This window comes from Lepidothrix coronata, unplaced genomic scaffold, assembly GCF_001604755.1.
Source record: "Lepidothrix coronata isolate B3197 unplaced genomic scaffold, Lepidothrix_coronata-1.0 Scaffold193, whole genome shotgun sequence".
Lineage (NCBI taxonomy): Eukaryota > Metazoa > Chordata > Aves > Passeriformes > Pipridae > Lepidothrix > Lepidothrix coronata.
Genome location: NW_016690373.1, coordinates 1,048,398 through 1,064,908, shown reverse-complemented (window position 1 = coordinate 1,064,908; position 16,511 = coordinate 1,048,398). Strand labels below are relative to the sequence as shown.

Sequence of the window (16,511 nt, the reverse complement as noted above, 5' to 3'; positions counted from 1 at the left end):
GGACCTTCTGATTCTGAGTGATGAGACAGTAGAATGGCAAATGAAATCCAGGTTACAGAAATGTAAGGTATGTTAGAATAGACTAGAACAGAATAGTTCAGTCAGAAGGGACCTACATCAATCATCTAGTCTGACTGCCATGTTGTCCTTCTGAAAGAGGGAAAGTCCCTCAGAATTTTTCCTTGATGCTTTCTTTACTGCTTCAATATACTTTTAAAATTAATCTAAGAAGGTTCATCTCTTGGTGTTCTTTGTTGGCCTTACGCTTCTCAAGCTAGCTGTGTATTGTTACATACTCAGCATCAAAAAGGATGTTCATTCTTTACCTTTGCATGTGTAAGCCTTACAAAAAGTGTCCCAAACTCTTAATTTCCACTGTGGGAAGTGGGTTCTGTTGTTTCAGTGTAGGAATTTCTTCTGACATATATCATCATATGATACCAGCACATGACAGGAGAGTTGGAACTACATGATCTTTAAAGTCCTTTCCAACTCAAACCAACCCAATCTGTGATTTTACCAGTACTTGAGTGACCTCAGTAGCCATGTTCTTTAACATTTTACCTCAGACATCTTGCTGTGAGGTCATATATCTAGTGCTGCACCAGTTTCAAAGTCTGCAGTTGCTGTTGTACTGGAACTTTTCATTGCACCGCTGTTTACTTGGTGGTTGGGCAGTGCATGCCATCAGCTGTTGTCGGAATACTTATGTGAGCAGGTGAGCCCATCAAAGAAAGGGGTTTCTAGTCGATATATATGTTAGATAGAAAAGGCAAGTATTTTCTATGTATATCTCTGCATCTAAGGAACTGACTGAAGGTGGCGGCAGTACAAAAATGGCAGCGGGTGTGTTGTATCTCATGCACTGTTAGTGGAGCAGTTCTCCTCTGGACATTGCAAGGGAAAACTTCGTTCTTTTGTGATTGGGATAAATATGTCCTTTGTTAAAAAGCCCTTGTTAAAAAATCGCAAAAGTGAATTGTCCAAGGCAGGAGCACCATTACTGGTCAGGAGAATTTCCCTCCTTGGTTTTAAAAGCTGTAATCATGAGCAGGAGCTTCAAAACTGCAACTAAGCAAGAATATCAGGATAAATAGGTGATTGGAGATACAACAGCTCTTTAGTTGAGAAGCTGTGGAAGATGTTGAATGGCAGTAAAAAAAAACATTAGAGATAAGCTTAGTTTCTCTGCCTAGCTCCAGTGTGCTGTGTTTATGAATGCTGATAGGAGAATTCCCATATGTAGTGCTGAATTAGTTTCACAGACAGGAGCTTGACGAAAAGAGTGTTTATTTTTGTGGCTTGAATTAAATCCTGTGGTAAAAGGCTGTTAAAATCATCTACTTTAGTGACAGATGCAGGGTAGATAGTGAATATTTTGGGTTTATGCTACACTTGTTGCATATTTTTGTAAATTAGTTGAAGCGGTTTAAAAGTGAATATGATATGAGGAAATTTTATCTCAAATGGCGTTCAATAGCTACTCGTCAAATCGAATTTTAACATGGATAGTGAAATATAGACAATGGAAGATAATATTCTATTTACAATTTGGGAAACTTCAGTTAACCTCTTGATCTTTTGGGAACACAAAGTATAAGGTTGGGGATTACTTTTAACTTTCATTCCTAAGAAATTGACACACTATGAGCTATCACATGTGTCCACCTGTTTGTCTTGCTACTTTTTAGCTTATCTTGCTAATTGTGTTCTTTGCCCTCCTCTGGATCTATTCCCTGAGCCTACACAGAACTAGCAGTTGACTTAGCATGGCATTTCCAGTAAGAACTTCTGAAAAAACTATTTTAAGGTAGTTATGTTTTTCATAGACGAATATAAGTAAACATGTCAGTTTTACTATTTACTAAGCACAGAAGTGGGACTATGAATCTGTCTTTGCTTGTCATATTTAATTTCTTAATATGCCATTTAAAAGTGTATATAGCCCAAAATATTTTTTATTAATTGGAGGGGGAGGAGGGGTTAATTCTAAATGGGTGTATAACAATCATACTGCAAGTAAATATGAATTAGGTTGACACATTTTCTCTATATTTTTGGTAAGCCATAAAATAATTAACAAATGCAAATTACCTGCTTATCTATGCTGCTACAAGAAGAAGATTTAAAGTGGAGCTATTTGACAATGTACAGACCATATACAAATCATTGCTCCAAATGCTGGTGATTGCTTGAAAAGAAAGCAAGGTATGGAGATATGGACCAAACAGATAATTAAATGGGCTGCAGTCATGTGAAAATTTAAATTTATGTCTACGCTTACTTTTGCCAGTGATCCCACTGCAGTCTAGGTAGTACAAAAAGTATATAGTCTAATTCATATGTATATCTCTGCAATACACACATGAATTAGATACATGTGTGTATCTCTGCACATGTGTGTATTCTCTGTGGCTTGAGAAACCAATTTTGTCATGGTGAGTAATTTGGAGTGTAACAACTAAAGCTTTCTAATTAGCTTTAAAATTATTTAATCAATCTGTGAATGTTAAAACTGATTAAAATTTAAGGGATGTGATTTATGGGGTTTCATCTGGCCTAGACTGTGAAGTCCCAATGTGCACTATGGATAGACAGACTTGTTTGTGTTATTTAGAAAAATCTCACAGAAATCTTCAGATTTTAGAGGGCATTCATATTAATTAGATGTTTTCTTTGTTTCATTTTTTTTTTATTGAAGCAAAGGGAATATAACCTTACTAATCAGAATTTGATTGCATATTTCTTTAAATATGTATCTTTCTGTATCACAGTACCTCATATAATGCTTAATACAGATCATTTCATACAGATCATATTGATCTCTGACTGTCTGAGTAAAATATATATACTATATAGATACTTATATGATTTGTCCACTCTAAGCTGTGGTTTGAGGATTAGCCAAATATGTACCCAAGACTGCCCATATAGTTATCTCAGATTATTTGAACATGACTGAAGAAACACCATCACCACCACCAATTCCATTAAGAGAATGCACCTGGTATTTGCCAGAGAACCAGTGACTGACAATGAGAAGTGTATAAATCTATTCTCTTCCAGTGAAAGACAAGGGAAGGCTACAAGATCCTTGCAATATAGGAGGATATAAAATGCTACTTGAGAGAAGAGATACAATTTAATGTAGAAGAATATCTTTTTATCTATTGGCCTCTTCTATAGAGGTTATATTGTATGATTAAATGGGTGTACTAATTTCCTGTATCAGCTTGGGGAACATGTTACTGGTAAACATTCAGTGTGCACAGATTTATTGCTCACAGAGGTAGTCTTCCAAATTAAAGACCATTCTCCTTAACCTATAACTTCCATGTTAAGCATCAAGAGCAGAAATGATTTCTGTCTATAGCAGATTAGCTACTAAACCAGCAGCACCAAAATGCTCCTTCTTTGTTCAGGGTCTGTCTCTTGTGGCAGTGAGATTTCCTCCATTAGTTGATCTCAGAATAAGGTCAGACTTCCCTACAGTACTTTACCAGCTGCTCTTGTCCTGGTCTCTCAATATATGGCCCCTACATGAAGGATCATTACAATCTGTGCCAAGGATTGAACAACTTCCCCAGCAGCAGTCCAAGCACATTTTCATTCAAATCCTTTCAAACAGTTTCTGAATGTGTAACCAGAAGGTGAGTCATTGTCTTCACTTTTTCACAGTCACTTGGCTATCCATATCACTGTGGATAGAGTGTTCCTATGTGCTGTTGGATGCTGAATATCACAAATTCAACACTCAGTTTCTGTCTTCCCTGACTTCCCAGTCTTCAGCTAACAACATACTCCTCAAGGACCTTGTAATGAAAATTAACATGGCTGGAGGCAACTTCTCTTCTAGCCTCAGGTGGCAAAGTGCCAATCCCCCCTTGATTCAGACTTAAAAATTTAAGGAGAACACAAGTATCCAAAAATATTGCTTCTCTTCCTGTACCATTCTCAGGAGAAAATCTGAATATAGTATTGACTGAAACTTTTCTTCCTGAACTATTTCAATAGCAAACAAAAATGTCATATTTTCTGTTTGCTCAGTCCTGTGGCAATCAGTAGAGATTTTGGGGGGAATTTTAGGAGATATCTGTATGTATTTTCACATGCACCCAGGTATGTATTGGACTATGTATCTGTTTTTAAAATGCAGCTTCATTATTTTTTTTCTTCTTTTGGGGCTGTTATGTAGAAGAAAGCCAAGGAGTATTAAATTGTATAAGAAATAAGAGCTACTAGCTATTGATAATAAACTGATATGTCCTTGACTTAAGAAAAAGTTTAAAATCCAAGCACATCAGGCACAGTGAATCAGGAAAGAGAAGTACATTGTCTACTAGAGCTTGTTTGAGAATATAAAAATTAAATGGTCTGGTACTGATGGTTTTACCAAGCCCAGAATCAAATTTTAGTGTTCCTATGAGGCAGGTAAAATCACTCAATTATAAAGTCTAACAATCACAATTAAAGAGGAGCCCCAAAGATATGTGCATATTCTGAAAATCCGAAAGGCTTGGCACTGACTACCTGTATGTTGCTGGTCATCCTTTAAGGCCTTTTCCAATGAATATTCCAGGAAACGTCAAGGTTACTTCCTTAGAAAATTGTACATACGGTACAGATAGCTGCAAGTCATGGTTAAACTGGGTATGCAGGTAATTATACTGTGAATAAGAGTGTCCTTTTTGTTTTGTATAGTAACGAAATGGATCAACACACTTTTAGACTAATTTTGGTGCTCATCTGCTGGATTAATAAACCCTAACAGTAGATCAGAGGCTGTCAGACATCTTTATCTTAGGAAATGGTCAATGAAATTCTGGAAGTTTTTTCCTGCTGGAGGGGCTGATCTGTGCCTTGGCTTTGTGTTTAGCACTGCAACCATTTTCTAACAGTTGATGGACTGAGTGTTTTGACTGCACACTAAAAATGAGGCAGCCTGCTTGCGTTGTGTAGTTATCCAGACAGTAAATGAGATGATCATACCAAGTAGGATGCAGCTGTTGTCACTTCAGCTGATGCAAAGCCAATGAAGGGTGAGGAGTAAAGATGTAGAGTAAAATGTTTTGACTAAATAACAAGGAAAAAGACTTTTAACTGTAATATTTGGTTATAGTTAAAAGGAACATATTGTCTACTAGTCAATTACTTTGACTAGTCAATTACTAGTCAATTAGTTTGTCTAGTAATTATGAAACTATTACGAATCATAGGTTCGCTAAAGGAGAAACTTGGGTGTTTGTTGATAATGTTTCTTACTAAGATCAAACTAACTGTCTTCTGTTTTGTGCAATGAGAGCAGCTGAGTAGGGCCTGCTTCACTTTGTTGTCCATTTCTGTACTTGGCTTTTCTTTATTTTTTTTTTCAAAATAGCCTGTCAGAATGGGATGCCAAATTATAATAAACATTGCTCCAAATAGCACTCCAGAAAGAATGTTATGTGTGCTTTTATTTCTTGTTTAAACTAATTCAGCTATTTATTTTGCAAGTATATTTCAGCTTTGGTTAATAAGGTGGGATGTCACATTCTTACAGGCTGCCAACATTTATCCATTTATATCTTTTAATTTTAAGTCAACACTTATATTATTGTTTCTCTGCTTGATGAGGTTGCCAGTTGCTCAGCCTCAAGGATAACCGTTCAAAATACTAGATAGTTACATGATTCCCATAGTTAATTTACGCATTTCGATCAAACAAGAAATAGCTTATGGTCTGTTCCCTGGTTGATTACAGTTTCTTCTATCTTAAAAGGGCTATACTTAAAATTTGCTTGCTTATGCCAGATGGCAAGTTCCTTATTAAATTCACTTCTCATGTGTCTAATTTTCCTGCTTGCATTTTGACAAAGCAAAAATCTCAGTAGGGCCAACAGATTGTTGGTGTATATTAACAACATTAATAATTGTTATTTTTACAGTTTTTCTTGTGAATGGTAGCTCAAAGAAATCTTATGATTTAAGCTGTGACTTAACCTTTGGTACTAAGGCTCTGCTTCAATAGAAGTTCAAAACTTCAAACCAGATTCTTAAAAATTATTTTCTGTGCACTTCTACTGTTGCTCTTTAAAGGCTGTTTGATTTTTTTTTCCACAGAAAGTAGGAGCACAAATTGCTATTTTATTGTGGTGGTTGGTGAGAAAAATTGCTTGTTCTTTTTCTACTTCCTTTCCATTGGCCTTCTTTTTGTCTTCCTAGAGCATCAGAAGAGGTAAAAACTCCTGAGATCTCAGCTAAATGCCAAGCTTCCATTTTCTGCCTGATGAGGACAATCATCTTGATCCAGAAAAATCACTCTGGATTAAGTACTTCAGCCTGGCATTCTTAAATATGGTTCAGTACAGAGTCTTCATGGAGTGATCTTGGGAAATCAATTCAATTATATTTTTTAATGTAACTGTGTTTTGTTAACCAAAGAGTGCCCAGACCTTCAAGATAAGGAGTTATTTCTGTGAACTGTTTTGCTGGGTTGACTGTGTACCTGTATGGTACAGGTCTAAACTGATTATTGGCAATTTAGAAGTGAGGGACTCGGACTCATCTCCAGAGTCAAAAATGGAAACACTACAAAATGCTGTATACTTCTAGTTTCCAGAATAAAAACTAATGTAGCTGTGGTTTAGGCTGCTTTACTCTATAGTACTAAAAATGCTTTTTGTTGTGGCTTTTCTCACCCTCCACCCCATTTCTGGCATTTTGAAATGCTAAGGCTTTTTTTCCCTGGCGTTCTTTTAGTGAGTCATAGTGTAGTATGATTTTGATGGCAAAATTAAGAGTAATCTACTTCAGAACAGTTTTACAATGGCAACTTGTAAAAGGAAAAATTGTTAATTGTTCAGTGTTTTATAGCATGGCTTTAAAGGAGAAGTAAAATGCTTTGGAAACATGGCTTTTTCTGGCTACCAAAAAAAACACGTGAGATAATCAGTATTGGATAAAAGCTTTTCCTGTACAGTCTGCAAGACATTAATTTATTCAATAACAGTGAAAATATGTCTGGTTTCAGAGAATTCATAATTTGGTAATAATGTGGTTTATAGTGTGCAAATTGTTGAAGAAAATGTATACTTTTGTCCATTAGCCAATTCATCATACTGCATACGATGCTCGTGTAAACATAGGTGGGTATGACCTAACCTGCGGGCTTTTTGTTCTTCTTAGTTACTGTGTTCCTCAGAAGGAAGCAGAGAAGATTGTCATTCCTTAGGAACATTTAAAAATACTCTAAAAAAGACAATTTCAGAAACCACAAATTTACCATGGTGTATAAAAGCAAAGAAACACAGTGAGGGAGCCTGCAGCTCCAGAAGAACAGTTAAGAGAAGAAATTGTAAGGGCCACAGAGCTGCAAGTCAGGTTTCACAGGTGATAAAATGGAAACCTCCTTGATTCTGGAGAGAGCTTCAGAGCTTTCTGCAACTCATTGAATTACTGAGGGGACAGACATCAGGTCTGGAGTGAAGGGTTCTTTGCGCAAAGAGAAATGGCCAGGAAATTACTTGTTCATAGGCTTTCTTCTATTTATATTCTGTCTTGACTACTTGATCCCAGGTTCTCTATTTTAAAAAATAAAAATTCTATAATGTAATCTGGTTTACTTTGAGGAGCTCACTGTAAAGGAAAAGTTTAAGCAGATCCCCTTTAAAGTTTCGTTTTATATGTGTAAATGTAAGAAAATTATCTAGAAATAAATCATGTAAACTCATTTAACTTTCTTATACAGCTGAAACCTTTATTATACCTGATTCCCTTTTACACTGAATATTTATCAAAACCTGTGAACAGAAGCAATCATGTAAAAGCAAAACAATTACAACTTCTTTTTGTCTAGATTATTACTAAATAAAGTTTAGGATATAGGTTCATGTAAAATGAAAACAATTACAGCTTCTTTTTGTCTAGATGATTACAAAATAAAATTTAGGACATAGCTTCTTTATAGTCTTGTTTTGCTCTCTCATTGATTTATACCTAATCTTCATTTCACTTGGATCAAGATTTAATTAGGTAAATGACCAGACTTAACATATTAGCCAAAACGTACTTTTGGGTTAACTCCTTCTTCATTTTTATTTATTTTCTTCTGGTTTTTCAGCTTTTAAATTTTAGTTCATTTTTTATGGAGGTACTTCTGGTATTTTGTTGCACAGGTTCAGCTTACAAAATAAACTAAAGAAGGTCTCTTTAGGTCTCATAACAAATTATTAAGTATGTATTAATTTATTTATACTAGCTAAACAGCCAGTCTTAACTCGTTCTCTTTCTTTGAGCATACATGCTGGTCTGTAGTATGACCATCCCACAGTAGCTTTTTCCACTTGTTTAACAGGGAAGAAGCAATGTATTAATATTGTATTGTTTTCCTAAATATTTAACTAGTGTTCCATCTTTTTATCACTGTTATGGATTACTGAAGTTTTAAGAAAATTAAACTAATGCAGGTTCCTATTATGGAAATAATTTAGTAGTCAGTTGCTCCAAGTATAAAATTACAATCCACTAAATTCTGGGCATTGAGTGTGTCAGGGCATGAGCTCTGGGTTCTGTTGTAGTGCCCTGGCCAGAGCACTATAATTTTCAGATTTCCACTTCTCTTCTTCTAAATCTTCTGAAACAGGAAACCTTTTTCTTGTGTGCCTTAACTCTTTCTTTTTTTTTCTTTCTGGGAAGATGCATGGTGGTACTGAATGAAAAAAGTATTCTAACTAATGAAGTAGACACTGAATAACTGGATTTACACTGAGTTTTAGGCGCTTTTATATGCTTTTGTTTCAAATGCAGGTTAGATACACCTGCTTTATTATCTTAGAATTAAATATATGCTATGTAACTGAAAAATAACATTTAATGATAAAGTGGCAGATTTTTATATCTCTTGATTATCGGTATTTCTGCTCTGTCAGTGAATAGGGAAGGAAGCAAGAGAAATAAAAGAAGATAAAAGAAATAGGAAGAAAGCAAAAGAGAGTGGTAAACTCATTTTATTCTTTAGGGTTGGTACGTACAAACCTTCGTGCAATATGAGAATATGAGTACAGAGGCAGTGCTTCCAAGACCTATTAAACCTATTCTACCGTGGAGGGACAGTCAATCTACCATGGAGGGACAGACAGGGGTTTTGCTTTTGTTTTTAGTAAAGGTCAGATGATGTAAGAGGAAATGTTATCATCAAAGAACATGAAACATTCTCTGTTCATTGTCAGTGCTTTTGACATCTGTTGTAGAAGTGATTTGACATACTGTATGAAATAGACCTGTGAATACACTATTGTGCCTGTCCCAGAGTGCTCGCAGGTGGAGCTGTGAGTAGGTGCGCAGTGATTCATATCCTAAAATAAAAATCCAAATGCACAAAACAGTGAACCTATGAAAAAATGCTTTGCTCCACTCTCCGATCCAGTATATTAGAGAGTTTCATATAAACCAAAAGTATACATTTCTTGTTTTCTTCCTGAAAAAAGCTAACGATTAACTTCCTCAAGCCACAGTATTTGAATTTTGTGCTTAGAAAAATGCTTAAATCATACCAACAATGCAGCAGACAAATTAATTCCAAATCTGCTTTGATATTTAATGTTTGATGGTTTTATTTCCTCCCTAATATTAAGTCAGGCAACATTTTCTGGCTTTTAAGTACTTTTTTTAGTACTATAGCAAGGTCCCTCCATTGTGTCTTCCAGTCGGCACAAGTTGCAGACTCAAATTAGTATTTGCTCCCTCAACTGGACTCTTTGAAAGGGTCTACAAAATGAGCTTGCTTGTTTGCTCTTAGAAAAGAAATTTATCCCATCTTACCTCTATTCCAAGGCACCTGTCAGGCTCATCTTTGCACAGAGTACAGCACTGAGCACAGAGTACCCATGCAGCTTTTTACTTGTTGCTTCACTGCTTAATCTCTTTAAAGATTCATGCAGAATTAAACCCACAGAAATTAAATAGTTTTTAATCAGATTGCGTGAAGATGCAATCCAAGCAGAAGATACCATTGAACACATCCTCGCCCAAAAAAAACGTTAACTAGCCCTCTGTGACAGTTTGAATTGGTTTTATATAAATTAATTTTGTGTCTGTGTTAATTTGAGAAGAGATTGAGTTGAGCTGGTGAACAGTAAGTGAAAAAGATTCCTATTCTAGAGCCACTGAATGTACTGGGGAGGAAAGTCCAGGTACTGAATGTGGCAAAAAAAGGGATAGAGAAGATGGGTGTGGCAGCAAGGAACAGAGAGATAACAGCTGAAGCAGAGATTGAAATACTGATAGGAGAATCAGGCCGTAGACCCACAACCAACTGTTCATGCTCACACATGGAAAAAACTTCTAGAAACCAGACAGAAGGACCTGCTGTGCACTGACACACGGGGTAGTTGGACACTTATGAATTAATTCTTTTATTTTCATATTGTCTTGCATAGTAATTTTGAGATTTTTCTCTTTTAGTTAAATCTTGTTCATTCTTAAACAAAACATAAATATTCTGAGTTTCAAAGCTGTTTTGAACCCCCTTATAGATATCAGGTAATGAAACAGTCTAAACAGATCTCCCTTAAAGCCTTGTATTTGTGGGTCGTGTGTTTATATTTCAAAAGGTTCCTGTTGAAATATTTTCCACTTTGTAATTGTTTAAAACAGTTGCATTTTTATAGCTTTAGTAGGTGCAAGAGTAACTTTCAAATGTTTGCTTCTGTTTATATTGGAAAGATATAATCCTCTTTTGGTTCACTGTTTTGCTCACGTTTAGATTACATCCCTTTCTGAATATTCACTGTAGCCCTATTCTTAGAAAGAGGCAAGGTCTTGATCTATCAGTAAATGGCTGGCTGTCCTATCCCTTACAAATTTAAAAAGCACATCAAACATGGCCAACTCAAATTCTTTGGAAGGAAACACAAAAAAATTGATTCCAACAGTTCTTGTTTTATATCATATTTGGTCCTCTAACAGCAGTGGGAAGATAGGAGAACTGGAAAAAATAGTTTTTGAAAAAGTGATTTCTCTGTTGCATCATTTCAAGTTCATAAGTAACTAAAATTCAAAAGAACAAGAATCAGGGAGACTCGGACATTTCCCCTCTGTTCTTGGAACAGAGATGGACAGAGATGTCCAGTAAATACTTAGTTTTTGTATTTTCTGACCATTAATAAAATTATCCTCCACTTTAATTGGTTGGGAATTTGGTTAGTTTGCATTTTTGCATTCATACTTTTTTCCCAAAGTATGTACCATTATATCATTAATGTAAATTTGCTTTTGCTACACTACTTGACCTTTCTGAACCATTAGCAAGGTATCTTTTAATATTTCATATGGCAAAACTTCTGTTTCATAGGATCATTTAGGTTGTAAATGACCTCTGATATCATCTGGAGTTACACATCCATACAACCTAATTTTAGCTATTTTTACTGTTTACCACATAATTACAGTATTTCAGATAAATTCAGTTTACCATACTGGCTAGAGTATTGTTGTTCCTTAAATACCCTTTGGGTACTAAATCCTTATCACAATCTTTAAACATCTCACAGACTTAAAAAATATCTGACAGAGCCAAATAGCTTCTATGTCCTTTTTAGTCAGATGAATTAGTTAAACTGATAGCTGATAGTCGTTATCTTTTCCACCATTGTGTTCTTGTACTTTGAGGAATATACAGATATTCTTGAAATCTTGTAGATATACACAGAACTTTTTTCAACAAAATTAGAGGGAAAAAAATAGAATGGATTAAGATGGCAGAATATTCAAACCACAGTTTACCTATCTTTTTCCATAGCTTTTTCATGCTGTAAGTTTGCAAGTACTTCTAGTTAGTCAAGTATGAGTGGTCTCTGACAAGATAAATATGTTTGCTTAGTTACCTTTACAGGACTACGTCGTCAGTCATTGACTTTCAAACTCCAATTGGAAAGGAAGTTGGCAGGTTTTGGTGAGGAATGGGACATCAGCATTTTTGAACTGTGAATAGTAAGAGAAAGATTTAGTTTTTGTACAAATGCAATGTAACTCCATAATTAAAGTTACTGTTCATTATACTAATGTATTCTAATCTTATGCTTGCAACAGAAATATTTTTTATTATTTTGCACATAGATTTTTTTACTAATGTTTATTTCTCATTTATTGTAAACTCTTCTGTCATGAATATTTAGAGTCCAAACAGGTGTTGGGAGTCTAGTGTTTCATTTGTGTTCCACAATTTTAAGCTCAGTGAATTTTGGTCTATCCCTTGTAAGTTGTTGTCAGTTAAAGTAGTCAGGAGAGCAGTTCAGGAATATATCTTATTCTTTCTCCATTCTCATGAAAAATTTTGCTTTCTCTTTCCCTTCTTTGCGTTTAAATAGGAAGACAGCTGCCTTCAGATGATACAGAACTCACTGACAGTTGCTCTTGCTTCAGTCCTACTTCATGAGAACTTCAGAAGATACTAACTGAGGTATTTGGTTTTTTCATTTTTAGAATTTTTACTTTTCAGAAAGTAGATGTCATGAATCTAGACCAAGAAGAGTAATCATATGCAGAAAATAACACAAAGTTCTGTCCATAAAGAGAGCTACTGGGTGATACAATCTAATCTTTCNAAGACAAAGGATATCATGAATCTAGACCAAGAAGAGTAATCATATGCAGAAAATAACACAAAGTTCTGTCCATAAAGAGAGCTACTGGGTGATACAATCTAATCTTTCTATAGCTGGGCACTATGTTAGTCCATATTTTTTTATAAGTTCAGAAAGCAAATAATTACAAATATACCAAAAGGAGACATATTAAAATGCCATTTAAAATGTTGCTTTTTTGAGGGTCATGTATCCAGTTTTAACTGATTCTCTGATTTTCTCCAAGAATGAGCAAAAGATTTTGCAGGAAATCCCTAGAATGAATCCCATTCACCTAAATAATGACTAAATAATGAACCTTTCAAGACTATCTATCATTTATAGATTTCAATTAAATAGGAGCTTTGGTGTTAACACAACATACAAAGGCTTTCCTCACACTTTATCTTTTATAAATCCCCAAGATTAAATATAAAAGCAGTTTCAAAGCTATTATTAAATATTTTATTACGAAAAATATTTGTCTTTTTTGTCAGATATTGGTGAATTAATTCCTTTGTATAGAAAAGAACTTCTCCATTTGTGTATGTAAACAGAGTCTGATAAAGGAGCAATGGCCATTGAATTCATAAAGGGAAAAAACTATGTTGTAAGCCTGCAATCAGTTGGATTTGTGTCAGTCCTAAATTTATGATCTGCAACTGTTAAATGTCTGATAGGAGCTTCGTCTTCTGAAGTATGATAAGAGTGCGAGGGCATGGCTAGAAAAAAGGAAACGTGCTTTGAGAAATGAAGTTGTCCAAACATATGGACAATGATTGCAATGCTTTATATAGCACAAAACTTTTGTTTTGTAAATCTTACAAATGTATGGTTTAATGCTTTTTAAATTACAGACATCTACTAGCACAGATTCTAAAATATTGTAGGTTGAACAGAATTGTTGGTTAGTGTTGTGTAGTCAGTCTAATATAAGCAGTGGTGGCCTGGAATCCTTGTTTCTGTGTTTGAGAACTCAAAGCTTAAATGATACTGAAAAAATATGTGTCATAATTTCTATAATTTCATCTTAAAATATATAATATATGTTACTTTTATATATAGCTCTTAGTATTTATGTGCGTCTGTCTTTTATACCAAGACAGGCTTAACTTTTTGGAAAAATTCGTAATTGTTAGTGTAGTTCTTGTATAAAATTTATATGTACTATTATACGTATATTATAATATATGTATTTTCTTCTTTTAAAGAGACTTTTTGTATGCCAGCCAGTTTAGATTATAGCTAGAATTATGTCAGCAAGAAAATGAAAAATTTTCAAAAAGTCAACTGTTAAAACTCAGTTGAAAGTTACATATGGATTCAGAGAAGAAAGCAGAAGCTTTTTTGTTTCTAATTTTGCATTATGTGCTTTAGCAGCAAACTCCGATAACAGTTTTTACATGCAGATTCTATGAAGTGCTGCATATTCTTGGATTCTAATAAAGCAGTTGACATTACGTGACAGGTTGAGCCATTTCAGTGCACGTTATGGATTGGTTATGTCTTACAGTGGGGCAGTTCATTTCTGGAATTAGTACACAACCGTTTTAGCAGTAGAATTAGCCGCTTATGTCACAGATTATAATTAGCTACATCTTTGTGCCAGAGCAACAGGATGGAATGCAAAACACAGCCAAACATGTGAACGAATTTTCTTCCAGTGATATTTGGCCAGCCTAAAATATCTTCCACTCCAGATTTGAAAGTAGTGGAAAAGTTAGGCAATTCTCTCTTGGAAAGAGACTGATTGTAGTGTATTCAGAAGACCACATTGTTTCAAATCCCTACGGTACGTAACAATTTTTTTAATATTTGTTTTTATATCTGTAAAATATTAACATGTTAATAATTGAGTTTGATTTTGTTTGTTCATTACATGGTTGTATTGAGCTTCTCCCCATCTGATTTTCTGTGCAACACTTCAGGCTGATTTTGTCCTTATTTAAGGATCATTTTTGATGCTTATGTGATTTATTTTAGAACCTAAATCATGCATTCATGTTTAATTACAATTATTTTCGATTCTGATAGTTTAATTTTACTGGTTTTTACAATTAAATGCAGTATTAAGTTGCATAGTTTAAACCTGCACTTTTATAATATTAAGAAGCTAACTCTTAGTACTTTTTAAATCTTCTACAATATCATATTACTGTACTTATATAAATATATCATTTGCAGTAGTAAACTTCTGATGTTTGGGGCTATAAATTTTTCTCAGTGTATCTATCACATACTGAAAGTTAAATTTAGTCAAGAATGTATCCATGCTTCTGCTGAACACTTCTTTTTGGCTTGATAGTGTGATAATAACCTTCCATCTGAGGAATTGTGACCAAAATCAGTTCTAACTTCTGTGAAGCATACTTGAATTAATAAAGGGCATATAATTATGTGTATACAGAACTCCTTTTACAATTCTGTAATCTCCTTGAATTCAAATACATTTTCTCTTGGATAATTTTACTGCCTGAAAGAAAATTACTAACTGGGTATCAGTGGATTACTGGCTCATTATCAAATGATTTGTTGGACGATACTTGATGTCTTGCCACCAACAGGTGCTTGCACTGCATACTTAATCATGAATCAGAACATAAGTTCCTAAAACAGGATATTGCAAAAGAGTAGGAATATGATTTTACCTAATCAACGCCAGTCAGCTAGGCTCCTTTTATAGAGGTCTGGGTGTTTTTACTATTTCTGTCTTAAATCTCCTCCTGCTTGAGGAGGAGGTGACTCATGTCCCGGAAGTGTCCATCTATCTCCATTTTCTGTGGAGGGGGCATAGGTAAATATGGCTGATGCTGTCTGTATTTGAAGAGATGAATTCTAATCTGCATAGCCACTTTCAAATTAGTAATCCATTTGAGCGAACTGTATTAACTTTGTGCCATAGAGTTCTGAAAGTTTGTCGTCCGTTAAGATTTTAGAGGTTTTGGTTGTGATGGAGTCACAAATTATGCCACTTAGGCTGAGATGAATGTCTATTTATCTTCTAAACAAATTTGCTATTAGTTACAGACCTCCTTTCAATTATGTATTGAAGAAAAAAATGTTACTAGGATACTACCAAAGGGTAAGAACCACTGTATGGAGTTAAATTAAAATAAAAAGATCTAAATTAAGCCCACCATTAGAGAGAACCAATTAAAATATCTTTTCTAAACCTTTATACTTTTGTAATAGCATGCAGTTGAAAACTCAGTGGTTTAAAGGACATTATATTTTGAGTTTTATTCATAATCATAAGGCTTTAGTAACAATGTGAAGATACACTATTCATACCTACTGTAATAGGTTTGTAATTATACAGATATGTGTGATTACACTTAGTGTTGAGAATACTGAGGCAAAATGTATGTTTTAAGCTAAGAGAAAAGAGTTTTGGAGGAACAGTTGAAAGAAAGAAATGGCACAGAAAGTTGGATGTACAAAGACCCTCTTACCTGAATAGCCTTGTGAGATTTTTTCGTTCCTGTGGAAAGTAATGCGTTTTACATGAGATACAAATCCCAGGTCCTGCCTTCTTACAGTTTTTAATTATTTTCATGACTGTGAATTAAGTAAACTGGATTTCCTTTGGACTTACTTCTCAAGGTTGATTGTCTTACATGTTTGATGCGTGCTGACTGAAGGGTTTTTGTTACAGAGATATTTACAACGTCTTTCTCTTGTACAGGCTTTCTGATATAAGGTCTTCTTGCCCATTGTAGTCTCTCAGTGGAGAGACTGGTCAAAACCAGTGTTTATACATTTTTCCATGTTCTTCATCTTCTGTGTTTCTTACATTGCGTTATTACTTTGTCACGGTTGCTGAAGAAACTTAGAATTGGTTGCTACCTAAACAGCTCGAGTCAACATCACCAAAAAAGGCTTCTGTAGTACGTGTCTTTTGATGATTTCCTT

At 34.7% G+C, this 16,511-nt stretch overlaps 1 protein-coding gene across 4 annotated transcripts in view; it reads left to right on the top strand.

Moving 5' to 3' along the window:
- The window catches only part of SGCG (sarcoglycan gamma), a 110,322-nt gene that overhangs the window by 20,926 nt on the left and 72,885 nt on the right, over window positions 1–16,511 (top strand). For 2 of the 4 annotated variants that reach the window (XM_017831591.1, XM_017831589.1), the window contains exon 2: window positions 12,345–12,436. The gene's annotated coding sequence lies outside the window, so the exon portion shown is untranslated. Of the gene's footprint in view, window positions 1–12,344; window positions 12,437–14,298; window positions 14,392–16,511 lie in introns of those variants that run through there. The other 2 variants (XM_017831592.1, XM_017831593.1) reach the window with 2 other exon arrangements.